A 19322-nucleotide genomic window follows, 5' to 3' on the forward strand; every position below is an offset into this window, starting at 1 on the left:
CAACAGTATACAAGGCTTCCAGTTTCTCCACAACCTCACCAATGTGTGTCTTTTTTTTTTTTTCTTTTTTTTTTTTGCAGCTGTACTCATAGGTGGGAGGTTGGTTTCGATTTGTGTTTCCCTGACGATTAGTGACATTGAATCTCTTTATACCTGTTGGCCATTTTTGCATTGTCTTCGGAGAAATGTCTGTTCAAGCCCTTTGCCTATTTTTTGATTGAGTTGTTAGTGTTTTTGATATTGAGTTGTAGGAGTTTCATATATATTTTGGAAATTCACCTTTTATCAGATCTATGGTTTGGAAATGTTTCCTGCCATTCTGTAGGTCTCCTTTTCGTTCTGTTGCTTGTTAGCTGTGCAGAAGTTTTTACATTTGACGTTCCATTTGTCTACTTTTGCTTTTGTTGACTGTGCTTTTGGTATATTCATGAAATCATTTCCAAGACTAACTCCAGAAAGCCTTTCCTGTATGTTTTTTTTTTCTAGGAGCTTTACAGTTTCTGGTCCAAAAGCCCAGAAATAAATCCACGGTATATGGTTGAATGATCTACAAGAGTGCCAAAAATACATATAAAGAAAGGATATTCTCTAGGGAGAACTGGATATGCACATGCAAAATAATAAAATTAGAACCTCATGCTATACACAAAAATTGGTAGTTTCTTGAAGATTAGTTACAACATAGAGTCAGAATCCTGTTAATGAGCCCTTTCGTCTCTGATACATTAAAATGCATAGCCCTATCATTAACTTTGAATGGATCTTTTACTTTTGTATGATTTTATAACATCATATCTTGGTCATTTGGAAAATAATGACTCACTGAGTTATACAGGTTTTCAAATGTAGACACATTTCATTATTCAATATCCAAAAAACTCGTATTTGCTAAAATCACCACCCATCTCACCAGGGAAGTCTTTAAGTAACGGGAAGCTAGGAAGACGTTGGTGGTGAATATATGCTTTCCAAAATTTTAATTTACACTCAAGTTCACATTTTAGCATTGGCAACAAACACTGTCAATGGTTTTCTTTGAAATGTCTGGTTCACTTCATTTACTTTCAAGAAATCTGCCAAACAGTGAACTCTGAATAGTTTGTAAGTCATTCTTTCAAGTAAAAACAATGTTCCATGAAAAAGTGAGTAGTTGAGCTCTTGGCTCAGTCACATGGTACTTTTCCTCAAGAGAACCATTGTTCTTCAGCTTGCAGATGGGCTTTGTGTGTACTATCAACTTAGTCAGAATATTAAAAAGGCATGTGCCTCAAGCATTGAGCTTTAATAAAATAAATAATTTTTCTCCTTCACCCAGAACATTCTTAAGTGACACGGAGGTTGTGTTCTTTGTCCCTCCCCGTGAGTGCCTGGCAGTGATGCATGCAGTGACCGCTGTGTGGTGTGGCTCCAGTCTTGATTCCAAGCCCAGCACCGAGGTTGTTGGGTACCATTAATGCGAATGTCAATATAGGGAGGAAAACAGTAGCCTCTTAGCATTATGAAAAGAGTTTTGACCTCAGAGACTTCTGAGAAAACTTCAGGGAGCCCCAGGGGCCTGACCATACTTTGAAAAATACTGATTTAGCCAAAACATCGTAGAATCAGCCTCATTTCTTTATTTCCTTTTTCCTTTTTAACATCTAAATTTTTTTTTTAACACAATACAGGTTAAAGTAAGCTTACCGATGAATCTTTTGCATCAAATGATAGAAGTTAAACATCAGCAATTTTTCACATTAACTATAGTTTTACGATTTATGTATTTAACTGAACAAAGTTTCCAAAGCATCTGAAATAACTATAATTTATGGAACTTTTTGGACATCCGAAAATAAAAAATGAATATATATTTAACATCCCTAATCTCAAAATCTAAAATCTGAAATGCTCCAAAATTTGAAACTTTTTGAGCACCGACATGACACCACAATTAGAAAATTCTACGCACAAGCACTGAACACAAACTTTGTTTCATACACGAAATTATTAAACATATTGGACAAAATTGCCTTCCAACTATCTGTATAAGGTGTCTATAAAGCATAAATGAATTTTGTGTTTAGACTTCAGTCCCATCTCCAAGTTATCTCATTATATAAAAGAAAATATTTCAAATTCTTAAAAAAACCAAAACCCAAAATATTTCTCATCCCAGGCATCTTTGATAAGGGAGGTTCCACCTTTGTTTCATGTGCACGCATGAACCCAACCAGCAGCCTGGAATCCATGGCTGCAGCCAACCATGTACCGCTCCTGGTCCTATTCCACTTCATACCCCCTGCCAAGAGAGGATCACTATCCTGACTTGGGTGTTTATCCTCACCCTGAATTTCTAACCACTTTCATTATGAATGTATGTATTCCTCAACAAAACGTAATATTGTTAGGAACAGTTTTATAAAATTCTTCCTGTGCACTTAATGTTTCTCTAAGCTTCTAATATATGCCCAGGATCAAATTGTTCATCACCGAGTAGAGGCATCTTCAAATTTACTAGACACTGCCAATTTGTTATACAAAGTAGTTATGTCAATCTATATTCTCACCAGCAGTGTATAAAAGTTTTCTTTTCTCTACAGCCTCTGCAGCACTTAAGTGATGAGACTTAAATTTCTGTTGCTTTTGTGGGCAGTTTTGGAGTTTTAGTGTCGTTTAATATGGATTTCTCTGACCTTTAGTGAGATTGATCATATTTTCAAGTTTATTTACCATTGGAAATTTTCCCTCAGTAAATCGCCTTTCCAAATCCTTGATAATTTTTTTCTGTTGTTTATTATTTTATACTTTTTGTAGGAATTCTTGATATATGTTAGATTCTTTTTTTATACTTTATGTTCTAGAGTACATGTGCACAACGTGCAGGTGCGTTACACATGTATACATGTGCCATATTGGTGTGCTGCACCCATTAACTCGTCATTTACATTAAGTATATCGCATAATGCTATCCCTTCCCCCTCCCCCGACCCCACAACAGGCCCTGGTGTGTGATGTTCCCCTTCCTGTGTCCAAGTGATCTCATTGTTCAATTTCCACCTATGAGTGAGATCATGCGGTGTCTGGTTTTCTGTTCTTGTGATAGTTTGCTGAGAATGATGGTTTCCAGCTGCATCCATGTCCCTGCAAAGGACATGAACTCATCATTTTTCATGGCTGCATAGTATTCCATGGTGTATATGTGCCACATTTTCTTAATCCAGTCTGTCACTGATGGACACTTGGGTTGGTTCCAGGTCTTTGCTATTGAGAACAGTGCTGCAATAAGCATACGTGTGCATGTGTCTTTATAGCTGCATGACTTATAATCCTTTGGGTATATACCCAGAGGGTCTGGGTCAAATGGTATTTCTAGTTCTAGATTCTTGAGGAAATGCCACACTGTCTTCCACAATGGTTGAACTAGTTTACAGTCCCACCAACAGTGTAAAAGTGTTCCTATTTCTCCACATCTTCTCCAGCACCTGTTGTTTCCTGACTTTTTAATGATTGCCATTCTAACTGGTGTGACATGGTATCTCCTGTGGTTTTGATTCACATTTCTCTGATGGCTAGTGATGATGAGCATTTTTTCATGTGTCTGTTGGCTGTATGAATGTCTTCTTTTGAGAAGTGTCTGTTCATATCCTTTGCCCACTTTTTGATGGGGTTATTTGTGGTTTTTTTTTTTTTGTAAATGTGCTTGAGTTCTTTGTAGGTTCTGGATATTAGCATTTTGTCAGATGAGTAGATTGCAAAAGTTTTCTCCCATTCTGTAGTATAGTTTGAAGTCAGGTAGAATGATGCCTCCAGCTTTGTTCTTTTGACTTAAGATTGTCTTGGCAATGTGGGCTCTTTTTTGGTTCCATATGAACCTTAAAGCAGTTATTTCCAATTCTGTGAAGAAAGTCATTGGTAGCTTAATGGGGATGGCATTGAATCTATAAATTACCTTGGCCAGTATGGCCATTTTCATGATATTGATTCTTCCTATCCATGAGCATGGAATGTTCTTCCATTTGTTTATGTCCTCTTTTATTTCATTGAGCAGTGGTTTGTAGTTCTCCTTGAAGAGGTCCTTCGTTCACATCCCTTGTAAGTTGGATTCCTAGGTATTTTATTCTCTTTGAAGCAATTGTGAATGAGAGTTCATTCATGATTTGGCGCTCTGTTTGTCTCTTATTGGTGTATAAGAATGCTTGTGATTTTTGCACATTGATTTTGTATCCTGAGACTTCGCTGAGGTTGCTTATCAACTTGAGGAGATTTTGGGCTGAGATGATGGGGTTTTCTAAATAGACAATCATGTTTTCTGCAAACAGGGATAATTTGACTTCTTCTTTTCCTAATTGAATACCCTTTATTTCTTTCTCTTGCCTGATTGCCCTGGCCAGAACTTCCAACACTATGTTGAATAGGAGTGATGAGAGAGGGCATCCCTGTCTTGTGCCAGTTTTTAAGGGGAATGCTTCCAGTGTTTGCCCATTCAGTATGATATTGGCTGTGGGTTTGTCATAAATAGCTCTTATCATTTTGAGATACGTTCCATCAACACCGAATTTATTGAGAGTTTTTGGCATGAAGGACTGTTGAATTTTGTCAAAGGCCTTTACAGCATCTATTGAGATAATCACGTGGTTTTTGTCTTTGGTTCTGTTTATATGCTGGATTATGTTTATTGATTTGTGTATGTTGAACCAGCCTTGCATCCCAGGGATGAAGCCCACTTGATCATGGTGGATAAGCTTTTTGATGTGCTGCTGGATTTGGTTTGCCAGTATTTTATTGAGGATTTTTGCATTGATGTTCATCAGGGGTATTGGTCTAAAATTCTCTTTTTTTGTGGTGTCTCTGCCAGGCTTTGGTATCAGGATGATGTTGGCCTCATAAAATGAGTTAGGGAGGATTCCCTCTTTTTCTATTGATGGGAATAGTTTCAGAAGGAATGGTACCAGCTCCTCCTTGTACCTCTGGTAGAATTCAGCTGTGAATACGTCTGGTCCTGGACTTTTTTTGGTTGGTAGGCTATTAATTATTGCCTCAATTTCAGAGCCTGCTATTGGTCTATTCAGGGATTCAATTTCTTCCTGGTTTAGTCTTGGGAGAGTGTATGTGTCCAGGAATTTATCCATTTCTTCTAGGTTTTCTAGTTTATTTGCATAGAGGTGTTTATAGTATTCTCTGATGGTAGTTTGTATTTCTGTGGGGTCAGTGGTGATATCCCCTTTATCACTTTTCATTGCATCTATTTGATTCTTCTCTCTTTTATTCTTTATTAGTCTTGCTAGCTGTCTATCAATTTTGTTGATCTTTTCAAAAAACCAGCTCCTGTATTCATTGATTTTTTGAAGGGTTTTTTTGTGTCTTTAGCTCCTTCATTTCTGCTCTGATCTTAGTTATTTCTTGCCTTCTGCTAGCTTTTGCATGTGTTTGCTCTTGCTTCTCTAGTTCTTTTGATTGTGATGTTAGGGTGTCAATTTTAGATCTTTCCTGCTTTCTCTTGTGGGCATTTAGTGCTATAAATTTCCCTCTACACACTGCTTTAAATGTGTCCCAGAGATTCTGGTATGTTGTATCTTTGCTCTCATTGGTTTCAAAGAACATCTTTATTTCTGCCTTCATTTCATTACATACCAAGTAGTCATTCAGGAACAGGTTGCTCCATGTAGTTGAGTGGTTTTGATTAGTTTGTTAGTCCTGAGTTCTAGTTTGATTGCACTGTGGTCTGAGAGACAGTTTGTTATAATTTCTGTTCTTGTACATTTGCTGAGGAGTGCTTTACTTCCAACTATGTGGTCAATTTTGGAATAAGTGTGTGTGGTGCTGAGAAGAATGTATATTCTGTTGATTTGGGGTGGAGAGTTCTGTAGATGTCTGTTAGGTCCACTTGGTGCAGAGCTGAGTTCAATTCCTGGATATCCTTGTTAACTTTCTGTCTTGGTCTGTCTAATGTTGACAGTGGGGTGTTAAAGTCTCCCATTATTATTGTATGGGAGTCTAAGTCTCTTTGTAACTCTCTAATGACTTGCTTTATGAATCTGAGTGCTCCTGTATTGGGTGCATATACATTCAGGATAGTTAGCTCTTCTTGTTGAAGTGATCCCTTTACCATTATGTAATGGCCTTCTTTGTCTCTTTTGATCTTTGTTGGTTTAAAGTCTTTTATCAGAGACTAGGATTGCAACCCCTGCCTTTTTTTGTTTTCCATTTGCTTGGTAGATCTTCCTCCATCCCTTTATTTTGAGCCTATGTGTGTCTCTGCACGTGAGATGGGTCTCCTGAATACAGCAAACTGATAGGTCTTGACTCTTTATCCAATTTGCCAGTCTGTGTCTTTTAATTGGACCATTTAGTCCATTTACTCTTAAGGTTAATATTGTTATGTGTGAACTTGATCCTGTCATTATGATGTTAGCTGGTTATTTTGCTTGTTAGTTGATGCAGTTTCTTCCTAGCATTGATGGTCTTTACATTTTGGCATGTTTTTGCAATGGCTGGTACCAGTTGTTCCTTTCCATGTTTAGTGCTTCCTTCAGGATCTCTTGTAGGGCAGGCCTGGTGGTGACAAAATCTCTAAGCTTTTGCTTGTCTGTAAAGGATTTTATTTCTCCTTCACTTATGAAACTTAGTTTGGCTGGATATGAAATTCTGGGTCGGAAATTCTTTTATTTAAGAATGTTGAATATTGGCCCCCACTGTCTTCTGGCTTGTAGAGTTTCTGCCGAGAGATCTGCTGTTAGTCTGATGGGCTTCCCTTTGTTGGTAACCTGACCTTTCTCTCTGGCTGCCCTTAACATTTTTTCCTCATTTCAACTTTGAGTGAATCTGACAATTATGTGTCTTGGAGTTGCTCTTCTCGAGGAGTATCTTTGTGGCATTCTCTGTATTTCCTGAATTTGAATGTTGGCCTGCCTTGCTAGGTTGGGGAAGTTCTCCTGATGATATCCTGCAGAGTGTTTTCCAACTTGGTTCCATTCTCCCCGTCACTTTCAGGTACACCAATCAGACGTAGATTTGGTCTTTTCACATAATCCCGTATTTCTTGGAGGTTTTGTTCATTTCTTTTTACTCTTTTTTCTCTAAACTTCTCTTCTCGCTTCATTTCATTCATTTGATCTTCAATCAAATGATACTCTTTTTTCCAGTTGATCGAGTCAGTTACTGAAGCTTGTACATTTGTCACATAGTTCTTGTGTCATGGTTTTCATCTCTATCAGGTCGTTTATGGACTTTTCTGCATTGTTATTCTAGTTATCCATTCGTCAAATCTTTTTTCAAGGTTTTTAGTTTCTTTGTGGTGGGTTTGTAGTTCCTCCTTTAGCTCTGAGAAGTTTGATCAGCTGAAGCCTTCTTCTCTCAACTCATCGAAGTCATTCTCCATCCAGCTTTGTTCTGTTGCTGGCGAGGAACTGTGTTCCTTTGGAGGGGGAGAGGCACTCTGATTTTTGGAATGTTGAGGTTTTCTGTGCTGGTTTTTCCCCATCTTTGTGGGTTTATCTACCTTTGGTCTTTGATGATGGTGCCGTACAGATGGGGTTTGGTGTGGATGTCCTTTCTGTTTGTTAGTTTTCCTTGTAACAGTCAGGACCCTCAGTTGCAGGTCTGTTGGAGTTTGCTTGAGGTCCACTCCAGTTAGGCTACTCCCAGTTCGGCTCTCCCAGTTAGGTTACTTGGGAGTCAGGGACCCACTTGAGCAGGCAGTCTGTCCTTCTCAGATCTCAACCTCCATGCTGCTCAACCTCCATACTCTCTTCAAAGCTGTCATACAGGGACATTTACATCTGCAGAGGTTTCTGCTGCTTTTTGTTTAGCTGTACCCTGTCCCCAGAGGTGAAGTCTACAGAGGCAGTCAGGCCTCCTTGAGCTGGAGGGGGCTCCACCCAGTTCGAGCTTCCTGGCAGCTTTGTTTACCTACTTAAGCCTCAGCAATGGCAGGTGCCCCTCCCCCAGCCTTGCTGCCGCCTTGCAATTAGATCTCAGACTGCTGTGCTAGCAATGAGGGAGGCTCCATGGGTGTGGGACCCTCTGAGCCAGGGGCAGGATATAATCTCCTGGTATGCTGTTTGCTAAGACCCTTGGTAAAGTGCAGTATTAGGGTGGAAGTGACCTGAATTTCCAGGTGTTGTATGTCACGGTTTCCCTTGGCTAAGAAAAGGAATTCATTTCCCCCTTGCACTTCCCAGGTCAGGTGATGCCTCACCCTACTTTGGCTCTCGCTCATTGGGCTGCACCCACTGTCCTGCACTGACTGACCGACACGCCCCAGTGAGATTAACCCGTTACCTCAGTTGGAAATGCAGAAATCACCTGTTTTCTGTGTTGCTCATGCTGGGAGCTGGAGGCTGGAGCTGTTCCTATTCGGCCGTCTTGGCGCCTGCTCCATATGTTAGATTTTAAGCCTTCAGTCATTTTGTGTGACACAGACATCTTCCATGTGGTGGTCTTTTAGTAAATTTGTTGTGATGTCCTTTCATGTACAATTTGAACTTTTGATAGAATAAAATTTATCATTGTTGCCCTTTATGTTGAAGCTCTGTTGTGTTAGGACTTCCTTAATAAATCTTTTCCTACTGTGAGGTTGCAAAATATCTATCTTTCTGAATAACAGTTTTAAAAATGTACTTTTCACAGTTAAGTTTAATCCAGCCATATTTTATCTTTGAGGATTATGCAAGCAGAGATCTAATTTTATTTTATCTTTTCCACATGGATAGCAAACTTCTCAGCATCATTTATTGAATTATTTCCCCACTGACCTGTAACGCTATCCCTGTCTTATATCAGGCCTCACATATTTGGAGAACTCTTCCTGAAAAGAATGTGGATTCTGTTGCTGGTGGGTGGGGTGCTTGCTAAGTTTTGTGGGTCAAGTTGTTTGATATGGCTCTCCAACTTCTCTGTATCCTCAATGACTTTTTGTCTACTTCTTCTATCCTTAAGCGAGAGGAACACTGATCTCAGTATTTGTGGATTTATTTGATGTTTTAGTTCTGCCAGCTTTTGCTTCCTATATTTAAGTTTGTTATATCCTCTTGATGAATTATTTATTTTATCATTATAAAATGTTTCTTTGTATTCCTTGTCCTGAAGTCATATTTTAATGTTCCCACTTTAGTTTTCTTATGATTAGAATTTACATAGTATACCTCTTTTAGGTCTGTTTACCTTTCATCTATCTGAGTATTTATATTTAAAGTGCATGCATTTATCTCTTTTTTTTTTTTTTTTGAGATGAGGTCTCACTATGTTGCCTAGGCTGGTCTTGAACTCCTGGGCTCAAGCGATCGCTCAGCCTCACAAAGTGCTGGGATCACAAAGTTCATGAGCCACCACTCCTGGCCCAAAGTACATACCTTACAGACAGCTTGTTATTGGGCTGTGTTCTTTTTATCCAGTCTGACAGTTTACACCTTTTATTTGAAGTGTTTAGACTGTTTATATTTATTGTAATTGTTAAATTTACTTTTACTGATGTTTTAACCTCCATAATATATTTCTATTATTTTTGCATTAAACAGCCAATTATATTTTAAATAATTTTAAAAACAAAAAAAGAAGTATTTTATATCTACCTGCAACATCTCCATTTCAGGTGCCCATCATTTCTCTGTGTAGATATGAGTATTTACACTAGTACCTGAGCTTCTGCCAGGCACTGCCAGACATGTTGCATCATTTCTGCAACAGTTGTAGGCACAGGACACGCTCTCCAGTTTACAGATGAGGCAATTGAGGCTCAGAGCAATTATAGGAGTTGCCTAGTCTCTAGAAAGATCTAGGATTGCAATCCAGGTCTGTTTGTCCATTAGTCACTGTTTGTATTCCTAGTGAGACTTATCAGAGATGAGGAAAAGAAGAAAGTACGTCCCATCAAGGAAGAAACCACCTGCCTTTGTAGGCCAGAGTGCAGTTATCCCTTAGAAAGCTGTGCTGGGGAAGAGAGCAGAGGCTCCTGGCATGGCTGAAATGTCTGGAGAGATGCAAGAGGGAATAGTTCATCTAGGAAGAGTCAGACGACCCAAGCAAGGGCAGACTGCACAGGAAAGGACAGCCAGAAACAAAGCCCACCTCTCACCCAGACCAAGGAACTGGCAAAGTGAGAAGAGAGTTAGATGACATATTGCAGAGTCCACGGTACTCTCGGCTCCAGTTTAGAGGGGTTGGCAGGGCAGAAGGGAGATGGGAGGCGGTATAGACAAGTGTCTGTGCAAAGGGAGGGGCTTGTTATTCCCCTGTCCTAGACTGGAAAATTCACTGACTGGCCAGGCCCCATTCCACAGTTCCTCTCGGCACCCACTGCTGCTATCTGCTTTGAGGCCCCTGCAGGACAGTTCTGAGAACGTGGGCTCCAGGAACAGGCTTTGCCTGCACACGGGCCTAACATCCTGACAAATGGCTTCCCCTTCCTGCACCTCTGCTTCTTCCCCCCACCCAACACCCACTTTCTCCCCAGAGAGATGTTGTAGGTTATTTAGGACCCAGAGAACTGAATGTAGACCCCATGGGGTACTCAGAACAGGGGAGACCTTGACCCAAGTGCCAGCCTGTCCATGGGCAAGTGTGAGTTTGAGGTGACTCCCTTCACCTCCAGGAGCGTCTATCTCCTCAGTGCTGGAATGCAGATAGGGAGAAAACCCTCAGATGTCATTTGCATTTCGAAGGCTCTTTCACCCCTTACTTCAAATGGCAGGACCATGACAGGAGGCATGACAATCCCCTTGTGTTTAATCTAGCTTTTATATTTATTTATTTATTTATTTGTTTGTTTGTTTGTTTGTTTTTGAGAGAGAGTTTTGCTTTTGTTGCCCAGGCTGGAGTGCAATGGCCTGATCTCGGCTTACAGCAACCTCTGCCTCCTGGGTTCAAGTGATTCTCCTGCCTCAGCCTCCCGAGTAGCTGGGATTACAGGCATGCACCACCACACCTGGCTAATTTTGTATTTTTAGTAGAGACAGGGTTTCTCCATGTTGGTCAGGCTGGTCTTGAACTCCTGACCTCAGGTGATCCACCCGCCTCGGCCCCCCAAAGTGCTGGGATTACAGGTGTGAACCACTATGCCCATCTAATCTAGCTTTTATTAAAGATAATAGCAAATTTATGATCTAATGGCATGTAGGTGAAGAAACAGAAGAGTAGAAGAAAAAGGGCCACACAGGTGACTCTGTGGATGCCATTTCCCAGACTCATTCACGCCCCCAGAGACACAGACCCTCTGGTGGGAATCCACTTGCTGAGCAGAAGGCTGTGACCACAAGAGCTTTTTTGGGAAGGTGCTAATGGGAGGAGGGAGGTTCTGGGGGCCACTTGATGAGACCTGGGGGATTCACATCTGGGCGAGTTTCAGAGTAGAGCTCCCAGCTGCGCCATCCGGAAGCAGGACCCTGAGTGTGGGGAGGGGATGCGAATGTGGGTGATCAAGGGGGCCCTTTTGTTGTTAGTAATTAGAAAAAAATATTCACCTTGCAGACACTGGGGCTGGCTGCTCATGTGAAAGGGATACCACAGTGGGCTGTGTAAAGAGGGGACCCCTGATGCCAACCACAGCTCCATACTCCTCCTCTGAGCTCCTCCTCCTTCTGTCCCCCTTCTCTCTGCACCCTTCTTTCTCTCACTTTTCTTCCCTCTCTCCCTCCCTCCTCCTCTCTCTCCCCCTCTTTCTCTCTGTCTTTTACCCTAAGGCTTTGTTAGAGTTGAACATAACTCTTTTCCCACGAAGGGTCATTCTAGCTCTCTTAAAATGCTAACTCAGCTGGAACTTCAGAACTTTTGGGATCTCTCCCTCCAAGATTCTCTCTTTGCCCTCTGACCTACCTCCAGGGCTGCCAAAAGCAGGTTCCGGCTGGCCAAGTGTGGGATTCAAGGACTTCAAGTTGGCCAGTCTGGATCTGACCCAGACTCAGCAGAGACGGGCTTGGGAAGGGGGTGGGACATCTTACACGAAAAACTCAGAGCTGGGAATCCAGGTCAGAGGGAGCCAGAGGGGAATTTGGAGGAGGAGGGTGTTTAAAACACTGAGCATCAGAGAGGTGAAGTGTGCTCCATCTCCTGGTGTGGAGCTAATCCTCTTTATTATACCCTGCTCCCCTACCTCTCTGCCTTCCCTGCTTGTCTTTTCCCTTCCCTTCCCTGCCTTTCTTTTCCCTTCCCTTCCCTGCCTTTCTTTTCCCTTCCCTTCCTTGCCTTTCTTTTCCCTCTCTTCCCCTCCCCTCCCCTCCCCTCCCCTCCCCTTCCCATTTTTCCTTCCTTTCTTCTTTCCCTTAACAAAGGAAATCCTTCTCCATAGGAAGCTAAAAGCCAATCCATTCTCACAGAGTTTGAGTTTCTAGCTGAGGTCCCCACTGAAAACAACCAAGTTCTTTTCAACGTGTTATCTTTTTATGCCATGGTGGAACCTTAGATCTGCTTCTTTTAACTCACAGGGACTTTCCCATTAATAGGACTAGTTAATCATGTTATTCATTATAGTGGCTTAAGATATATTCATATATTGTACAATTCACTCGTGTAAAGTATACAATTCAGTGATTTTAGTAAATTTACTAATGTACTAATTTATATATATACTAATATATAATACTAATATTTAATATATATTATTAATATATGTGATAATATACTAATATATATCATTTTATATGTTATCAATAAATAATAAAACTATATACTAATATATAATATATACTTATATATATACCAATATATAATGTAGTATTTTATACTAATATATTGTATATGCTAATACATAATATATATTATTTTATATGTTATAAATATATAACAAAATATATAAATATATATTTTATACATATACTAATATATAATATATACTAACATGCTAATTTATATATACTTATATATAATTTATATAGTATATAATATATAAATGTATATAATATATAATTTATATATTGTATTAGTCTATATATTAGTGTATATACTAATTTTTATATACTAATATATAAATTATATCATATATGTTATATATTATAGTATATAATGTATATTATCTAGTTATATAACTATGCAACTATAATATATAACTATATATGATATACAGTTATATAATAATATAAATGTTACATATAGTATATAAATTATATACTATATAATGCATATGTATTAGTATATATAAATTAGCATATTCATAGTATATATTACTATATATTATAGTAAAAATATATTAGCATGTTTCGAGAATTGTACAATTATCACCATGGTCAATTCTAGAACATTTTCACATGCTCAGAGGACCCCGTGCCCATCAGTAGTAATTTGTCATTTCCCCTAACTCCTCGGCTCAGCCGCTAAGTTACTTGCTGTCTCTGATGGTATGTGGTCCTCTGTGACAGGAAGCTTTCATTTACAATAATGTTTTCAAGGTCTATCCCTGTTATCGCACACACAACCCTTCAGTGATTGTTCTTTTTATGTATACACGACATTCAGTGTGTCCATTCATAAGTTGACAGGCATGTGGGTTGCTTCTGCTTTCTGGCTGTGGTGAACAGTGCTCCTATGAATATTCATGTGCAGGCTTCTGTGGACCTGTTTTCCTTTCGCTTGGGTGTCTATCTAGGTGTGGAATTGTTATGCTGTATAGTAGCTCTAGGCTTAACCATTTGATTTTGGGTTTTTTTTTTTTTTTTTTTTTTTGAGATGGAGTCTCGCCTTGTCGCCCAGGCTGGAGTGCAGTGGCCGGATCTCAGCTCACTGCAAGCTCCGCCTCCCGGGTTTACGCCATTCTCCTGCCTCAGCCTCCCGAATAGCTGGGACTACAGGCGCCCGCCACCTCGCCCGGCTAGTTTTTTGCATTTTTTTTAGTAGAGAAGGGGTTTCACCGTGTTAGCCAGGATGGTCTCGATCTCCTGACCTCGTGATCCACCGTCTCGGCCTCCCAAAGTGCCGGGATTACAGGCTTGAGCCACCGCGCCCGGCCAGGCTTAACCATTTGAGAAACTGCTGAGCTGTTTTCCAACATGGCTGCACCATTTTACATTTCCCCTATGGGTGGATGGGGGTTCCAATTTATTCACATCCTTGCCTATACTTATTATTATCTATCTCTTCCATTACAGGTATCCTAGTGAGTATGAAGTGGCGTCTTCCTAGTTTTGATTTGCACTTCTCAGGTTACTCTTGTCCATTTGTGTATCTTTTTCAGAGAAATGGGTATCAATTCTTTGCACATTTTTTATCTGAGTTATTTGCCTTTTTATTACTGAGTTACAAAATTCTTTATATATTCTAGATGCAAGACTTTTATGCAAAATATGATTTACAAATATTTTCTCCTATCCTGTGCATTGTCTTCTTATTTCTTGATACACAAAATTTCTTGAAGAACAAAAGTTTTTAATTTTGTTGGAGTCCAATTTATCTATGCTTTATTTTGTTGTTTATGTACTGTCAATAGCAGAGATTTTGAGAAGGATTGCAATGGACCTGTAGATCAATTTGGGGAATATTGCCATTTTATCAGTTAGTGTTCTAGCAGAGGAAGAATCAGCAGAATGTTTGTTTATTTGCAGGAATTAGCTTAGCAGTTTTGAAGGCTGGGTAGGCAAGTTTGAAATCCATGGAGTAGGCTGCCAGTCACAAAAGGCCAGGACTTTTGGGCACAAGTAGAAGCTGCTGTCCACAGGCAGAAGTTTTTCTTCTTCAGAGAACCTTCAATTTTCCTGTTAAACTTTTCAACTGATTGGATCAGGCCTATTCATATTGTCTAGTGTATGCTCCATGACTTAAAGTTAACTGATCATGGAACTCTGTCACATCTACAAAACGCCTTCACAGCAGCATCAGCGTTAGTGTTTGTGTAATTGAATATCTAGGGACTGTAGGCTGATTGAGTAGACATGTAAAACTAACCACCCCTGCCACTTGGCCAATATTATGTCTTCTGATCCGTGAACATGATATACCTTTCCATTTATTTAATTTTTTTTCATTTCTTTCAATAATTTTGTAATATTCAGATTACAGAGTATATCAGAGTATAAGTTTGGTACTTTTTTGATACATTTATTCCTAAGTATGTATTCTTTTTTATATTATTTTAAATGGATTTGTTTTGTTAATTCTATTTTCAGATTGTTCATTGCTGGTGTGTACAATTGATTTTTGTAAATTGATATTTTATTCTGCAGCCTCACTGTGATATTATTTCTAACAGTTTTTTGTAGATTCCTTAGGATTTTCTATATATTATGCCATTCTTAAGTGTGTAATATATTAAGTTTTGAGGAACATGTAAACATAATCCAAACCATTATGCCTTTCTCATTATGCCTTACAGTTTGTCATTACAAAAATAAAATAAAATAGATCACCTCTTACTCATAATTTTATTTTGTTTTAAATGAAAGTTCACAATATGGTATTAAAATATAAGGTAATCCAAGTACCTAGGCACATAATAAATATATTGCTTATTCAGTTTTCAACTTCTATTAGCTACTGCTCAATCAAAATCGTTATCTTTTTTTCTTTTTCTTTTTTTATGGGAAAGCTGCCACATCTGCAAATTGTCCCCCTCTTAAGACAGTGTCTTTTGTGACTGCCTCCTGTTCATCTCAAAGAAAGAGCCCAGCACACAGCATGTGGTTTTCACAGGCAGAATCTGCTTTTGTGAGTTTTGTGGGTTTCCTTGGCCTCCTACAAGCTGGTGTGTGTGAGTTCGCATCTCCTATCCCCACACAGTCAATAGTCCTTGAAGGCATCTCCTTGATGTTTTCTGTTCCTTTGCTTGTGCTCCCTTTCCTCCTCCATTGTGCCTCCTCTGCAGGACCTTCCTCCTGTCCTGGAGCTCCTGGGGCTCACACCTCTGTCTTCTTACCACAGCCACAGCTCCAGGTGAAGCCCACATGCCAGGAGCCCACCTGGACCTCCAGCTCAGGTGCTTCCTGTGAGCTCTTGACCAGAACAGCCAAATGACCTGGACATTTCTTCCTGAATGTCTAAAAGGCATTGTAGACTCACTTTGCCCAAACCCAACTTGCAAATTTCTCCTCCTAACCGCCCCCACCCCATCGAGTCTGTTACACAGCAGAAGTCTCGGGAGGTCACTCAGCGGTCCTCCTCCTCCCCCTTCGGCTTCATTCAACCTTCAGGCCTCGCCATTGTCCTGTGATAGCTCATGGTCTGCTGCCTCCTGCCAGCCCCTCCTCCTCCTTTGTCCCTGGCCACCAACACCCAGCCTGGGTGATGGCATTGGCATCCTCACTAGGCTCCTGTGGCCCTGTCACCTCCCCTAAATCTGCTCCCTACACTTCACAGTGGACTTTCAATCCACAGTGGATCCCATCACCCGCTTCTCTGGGTGCAGACACAAATCTGTGCATGGCCATCTGGGCTGGCCTGGGCCCAGCCTCACTCCCAGGACCATGTAATACATTCCTCGTCTGTCCTCTGCCCTGCAGCCTCCCATCCTCTTCTTTCCTCCTCAGAACCTATGTCCTGCACCTGGGAGGCCCTTGGTTAGCTTATTCTCCTCTGCACGTTCCCCGTGTCCTCCAGGGACACTGTTTTCTCAAGTCAGTTCCCGTTCCAGCCCTCCTGGCCCCATAGCTTCTGCCTCAAACCATTTCCCACAATGTGACTGCAGCCAGTTGGTGAATGCGAAGATACCTAGGCGTGAATCCCATGAGGGTGAGAGCCCCAGCCAGTGTGGCATTTCAGTTTCACCCCCTGTGTAGCCACGACACATCTGGGAGACATTTGTCAAGAGGCCTTGAGGTCAAGGTGTGCACTGGCTCCTGCCCCACAGCAGAGTGAGGGGTGCCGGCCCCCCAAGACCTGACAAGGTTTAGTGACTACCTATCCACAGTGTGTGGGGCCACAGTTGGTGGTGGGGGAAGGGGGTGCAAAGTCCTGCCAGGAAAGCACTGGTGAGAGCTGAGGCAAGGGGCCGCTGGCTTGAGACAGCTTCCCTGTGTGTGCAGGGCACACGTGTGGGTGCATCCCAGTAAGTTCCAGAAGGAAGGGAGAGCCTCTGCAGCCACTGCTGAGCCTGCCTGGGGTTGCAGGGTGCTGTGCAGGGTGGGATTCTCCCACACTAAGAGGGAGGGGTGCCCAGTGTCCAGCCAAAGCAGGGGTGCAGCCCTGGCCACGAGCCTCTGTCGAGGTCCCTGCACGGCACCCCGGAGAACCTGAGTGGGGCTGAAAACTGCACCCGTGTCACTCAGCACACGGAACTGAGAGCCAGAGGCGACCATGAGTGGGCCACGCGCTTCCCTGCCACTGCTCTCACAAATGTCCAGAACCCAATGACTTAGAAATACAGCAGTTTATTCTATTACCATTCTAGAGGCCGGAAATTTGAAATGGGACTCACAGGGCTAAAGTCGAGGTGGCTCCTTCTGGAGTCGTCCGTGGGGAATCCGCTACTTGCCTCTTTCTGCTTCTTGCCTCTTTCTGCTTCTTGCCTTTTCCGCTTCTTTCTGGTGGCTTCCACACCTTCAGGCTCGTGGCCACCTCACTCAGGTCCTTGCTCACGTCACAGGTGGCTGCTCCCCTCTGACTTCTGCCTCCCTCTCATCAGGGCCCGGTAATGACTTTGGGCCCATCCAACTACTCTGGATAATCTCCCACTTCGGTTCCTTAATTTAACCACATCTGTAAAGTCCTTTTGCCACATAAGGTCACATATTCAAGGGTCTGGGGGTGAGGACGCAGACGTCTTTTTGAGGACATTATTCTGCCTCCCACAGCCTCCCTGCTGAGCCAGGCCATGCACATGGAGGATACTAGAGAAATATTTGTAAGAGAAGTGAACCTGCCCCTCTCTCCGGCAAACTGAGCTGAAGCTAATTTGAAATTTGATTGATGCAAAACTGCTAAACCTTTTTGCAAATTTCTGATATCCTCAGTCTAGGACTTTTTTTGAAAATTCCTGGAAGTCAGCTTTTAACTCTGTGATCCTTACCTTCTTAGTCAAAGGCTGCAGCAACACCCTCCAAGCACAGTTAAATTTACTGAGGGCCTCATGAAGTTAGATTTAGATTAGTAAAAATGTACCTTTTTTTTTTGAGACAGAATCTCGCTCTGTTACCCAGGCTGAATGAAATGCAGTGGCATGATCTCGGCTCACTGCAACCTCCACCTCCCGGGTTCAAACGATTCTCCTGCCTCAGCCTCCTGAGTAGCTGGGACTACAGGTGTGTGCCATCACATCGGGCTAATTTTTGTATTTTTAGTAGAAATGGATTTCCACCATGTTGGCCAGGGGGGTCTTGAACTCCTGACCTCAGGAGATCCACACACCTCGGCCTCCCAAAGGGCTGGGATTACAGGCGTGAGCCACTGTGCCTGACCATGTACTGATTATTGATAGATAGATGTGATGGAATCACAGTGCTTCCTCAAAATGTCTGTCACTTGAAACCTCAGAATATGACCTTATTTGGAACAAAGGTCACTGCAAATATAATTAGGATAAGGATCTTGAGATGAGATTGACCTGGATTATTTGGGTGGGCCCTGAGTAAAATGACTGGTTTCTTTATATGAGAAAGGAGAGGGAGATTTGAGATGCAGAGTCACTGAGGAGAAGGAGGTGAAGAGGGAGGCAGAGATTGGAGTGATGCAGCCTCAAGCCAAGGAGACCTGGGCCCCCAGGGCTGGAGTCTTGGTAAGGAAGGAGACCACTACTACTCCTGCTGCCCTCCTCCCCCACCTTGCCTAGTTCACAAGACAGGAAGAAAGAGAGAAAGAAACAAAAGTAAGATAAATAGCCAGACAACCTTGGCACCACCACCCAGTCCTAGGAGTTAAACAAATAATAATAACATCAACCCCTGGCCTAAACTACTTGTGTTATCTGTAAATTCCAGACACTGTATGAAAAAAGCATTGTAAAACTTTTTGTTCTGTTAGCTGATGCATGTAGCCCCCAGTCATGTTTCCCATGCTTGCTCGATTTATCATGACCCTTTCACGTGGACCCCTTAAAGTTGTAAGCCTTTAAAAAGGCCAAGTATTTCTTTCTCGGGGAGCTCGGCTCTTAAGACGCGAGTCTGCTGATGCTCCCAGCCGAATAAAAAACCTCTTCCTTCTTTAATCTGGTGTCTGAGGAGTTTTGTCTGCAGCTCGTCCTGCTACACTGGAAGTAAGGATTCTCTTTTAGAAGCTTGGGAGGGAGCACTGCCCTGTCTACACCACGATTTCCAAACCGTGAAAGAATGCATTTCTGTGGTTCTAAGCCCCCGTTGGTGGTACTTTGTTACAGAGCCCAGGACACTGATACAATAGCCAGAGGATAAAGTGTGGAGGAGGGCTGAGCTCCGTATAAGCCCACCACACCCAAGGCCAAAGCACCACTGACCATGTCCTGTGCACTCTCCCTGGAG

The 19322-nt window shown here is 41.7% G+C and overlaps 1 long non-coding RNA gene across 3 annotated transcripts in view; it reads left to right on the plus strand.

The window, feature by feature from the left end:
- LOC135966464 (uncharacterized) overlaps positions 1 to 19322 on the plus strand; it is a 50232-nt gene that overhangs the window by 13487 nt on the left and 17423 nt on the right. The window lies entirely within an intron of this gene.

Source organism: Macaca fascicularis, chromosome 12, assembly GCF_037993035.2.
Source record: "Macaca fascicularis isolate 582-1 chromosome 12, T2T-MFA8v1.1".
In the NCBI taxonomy this organism is placed as follows: Eukaryota; Metazoa; Chordata; class Mammalia; order Primates; family Cercopithecidae; genus Macaca; species Macaca fascicularis.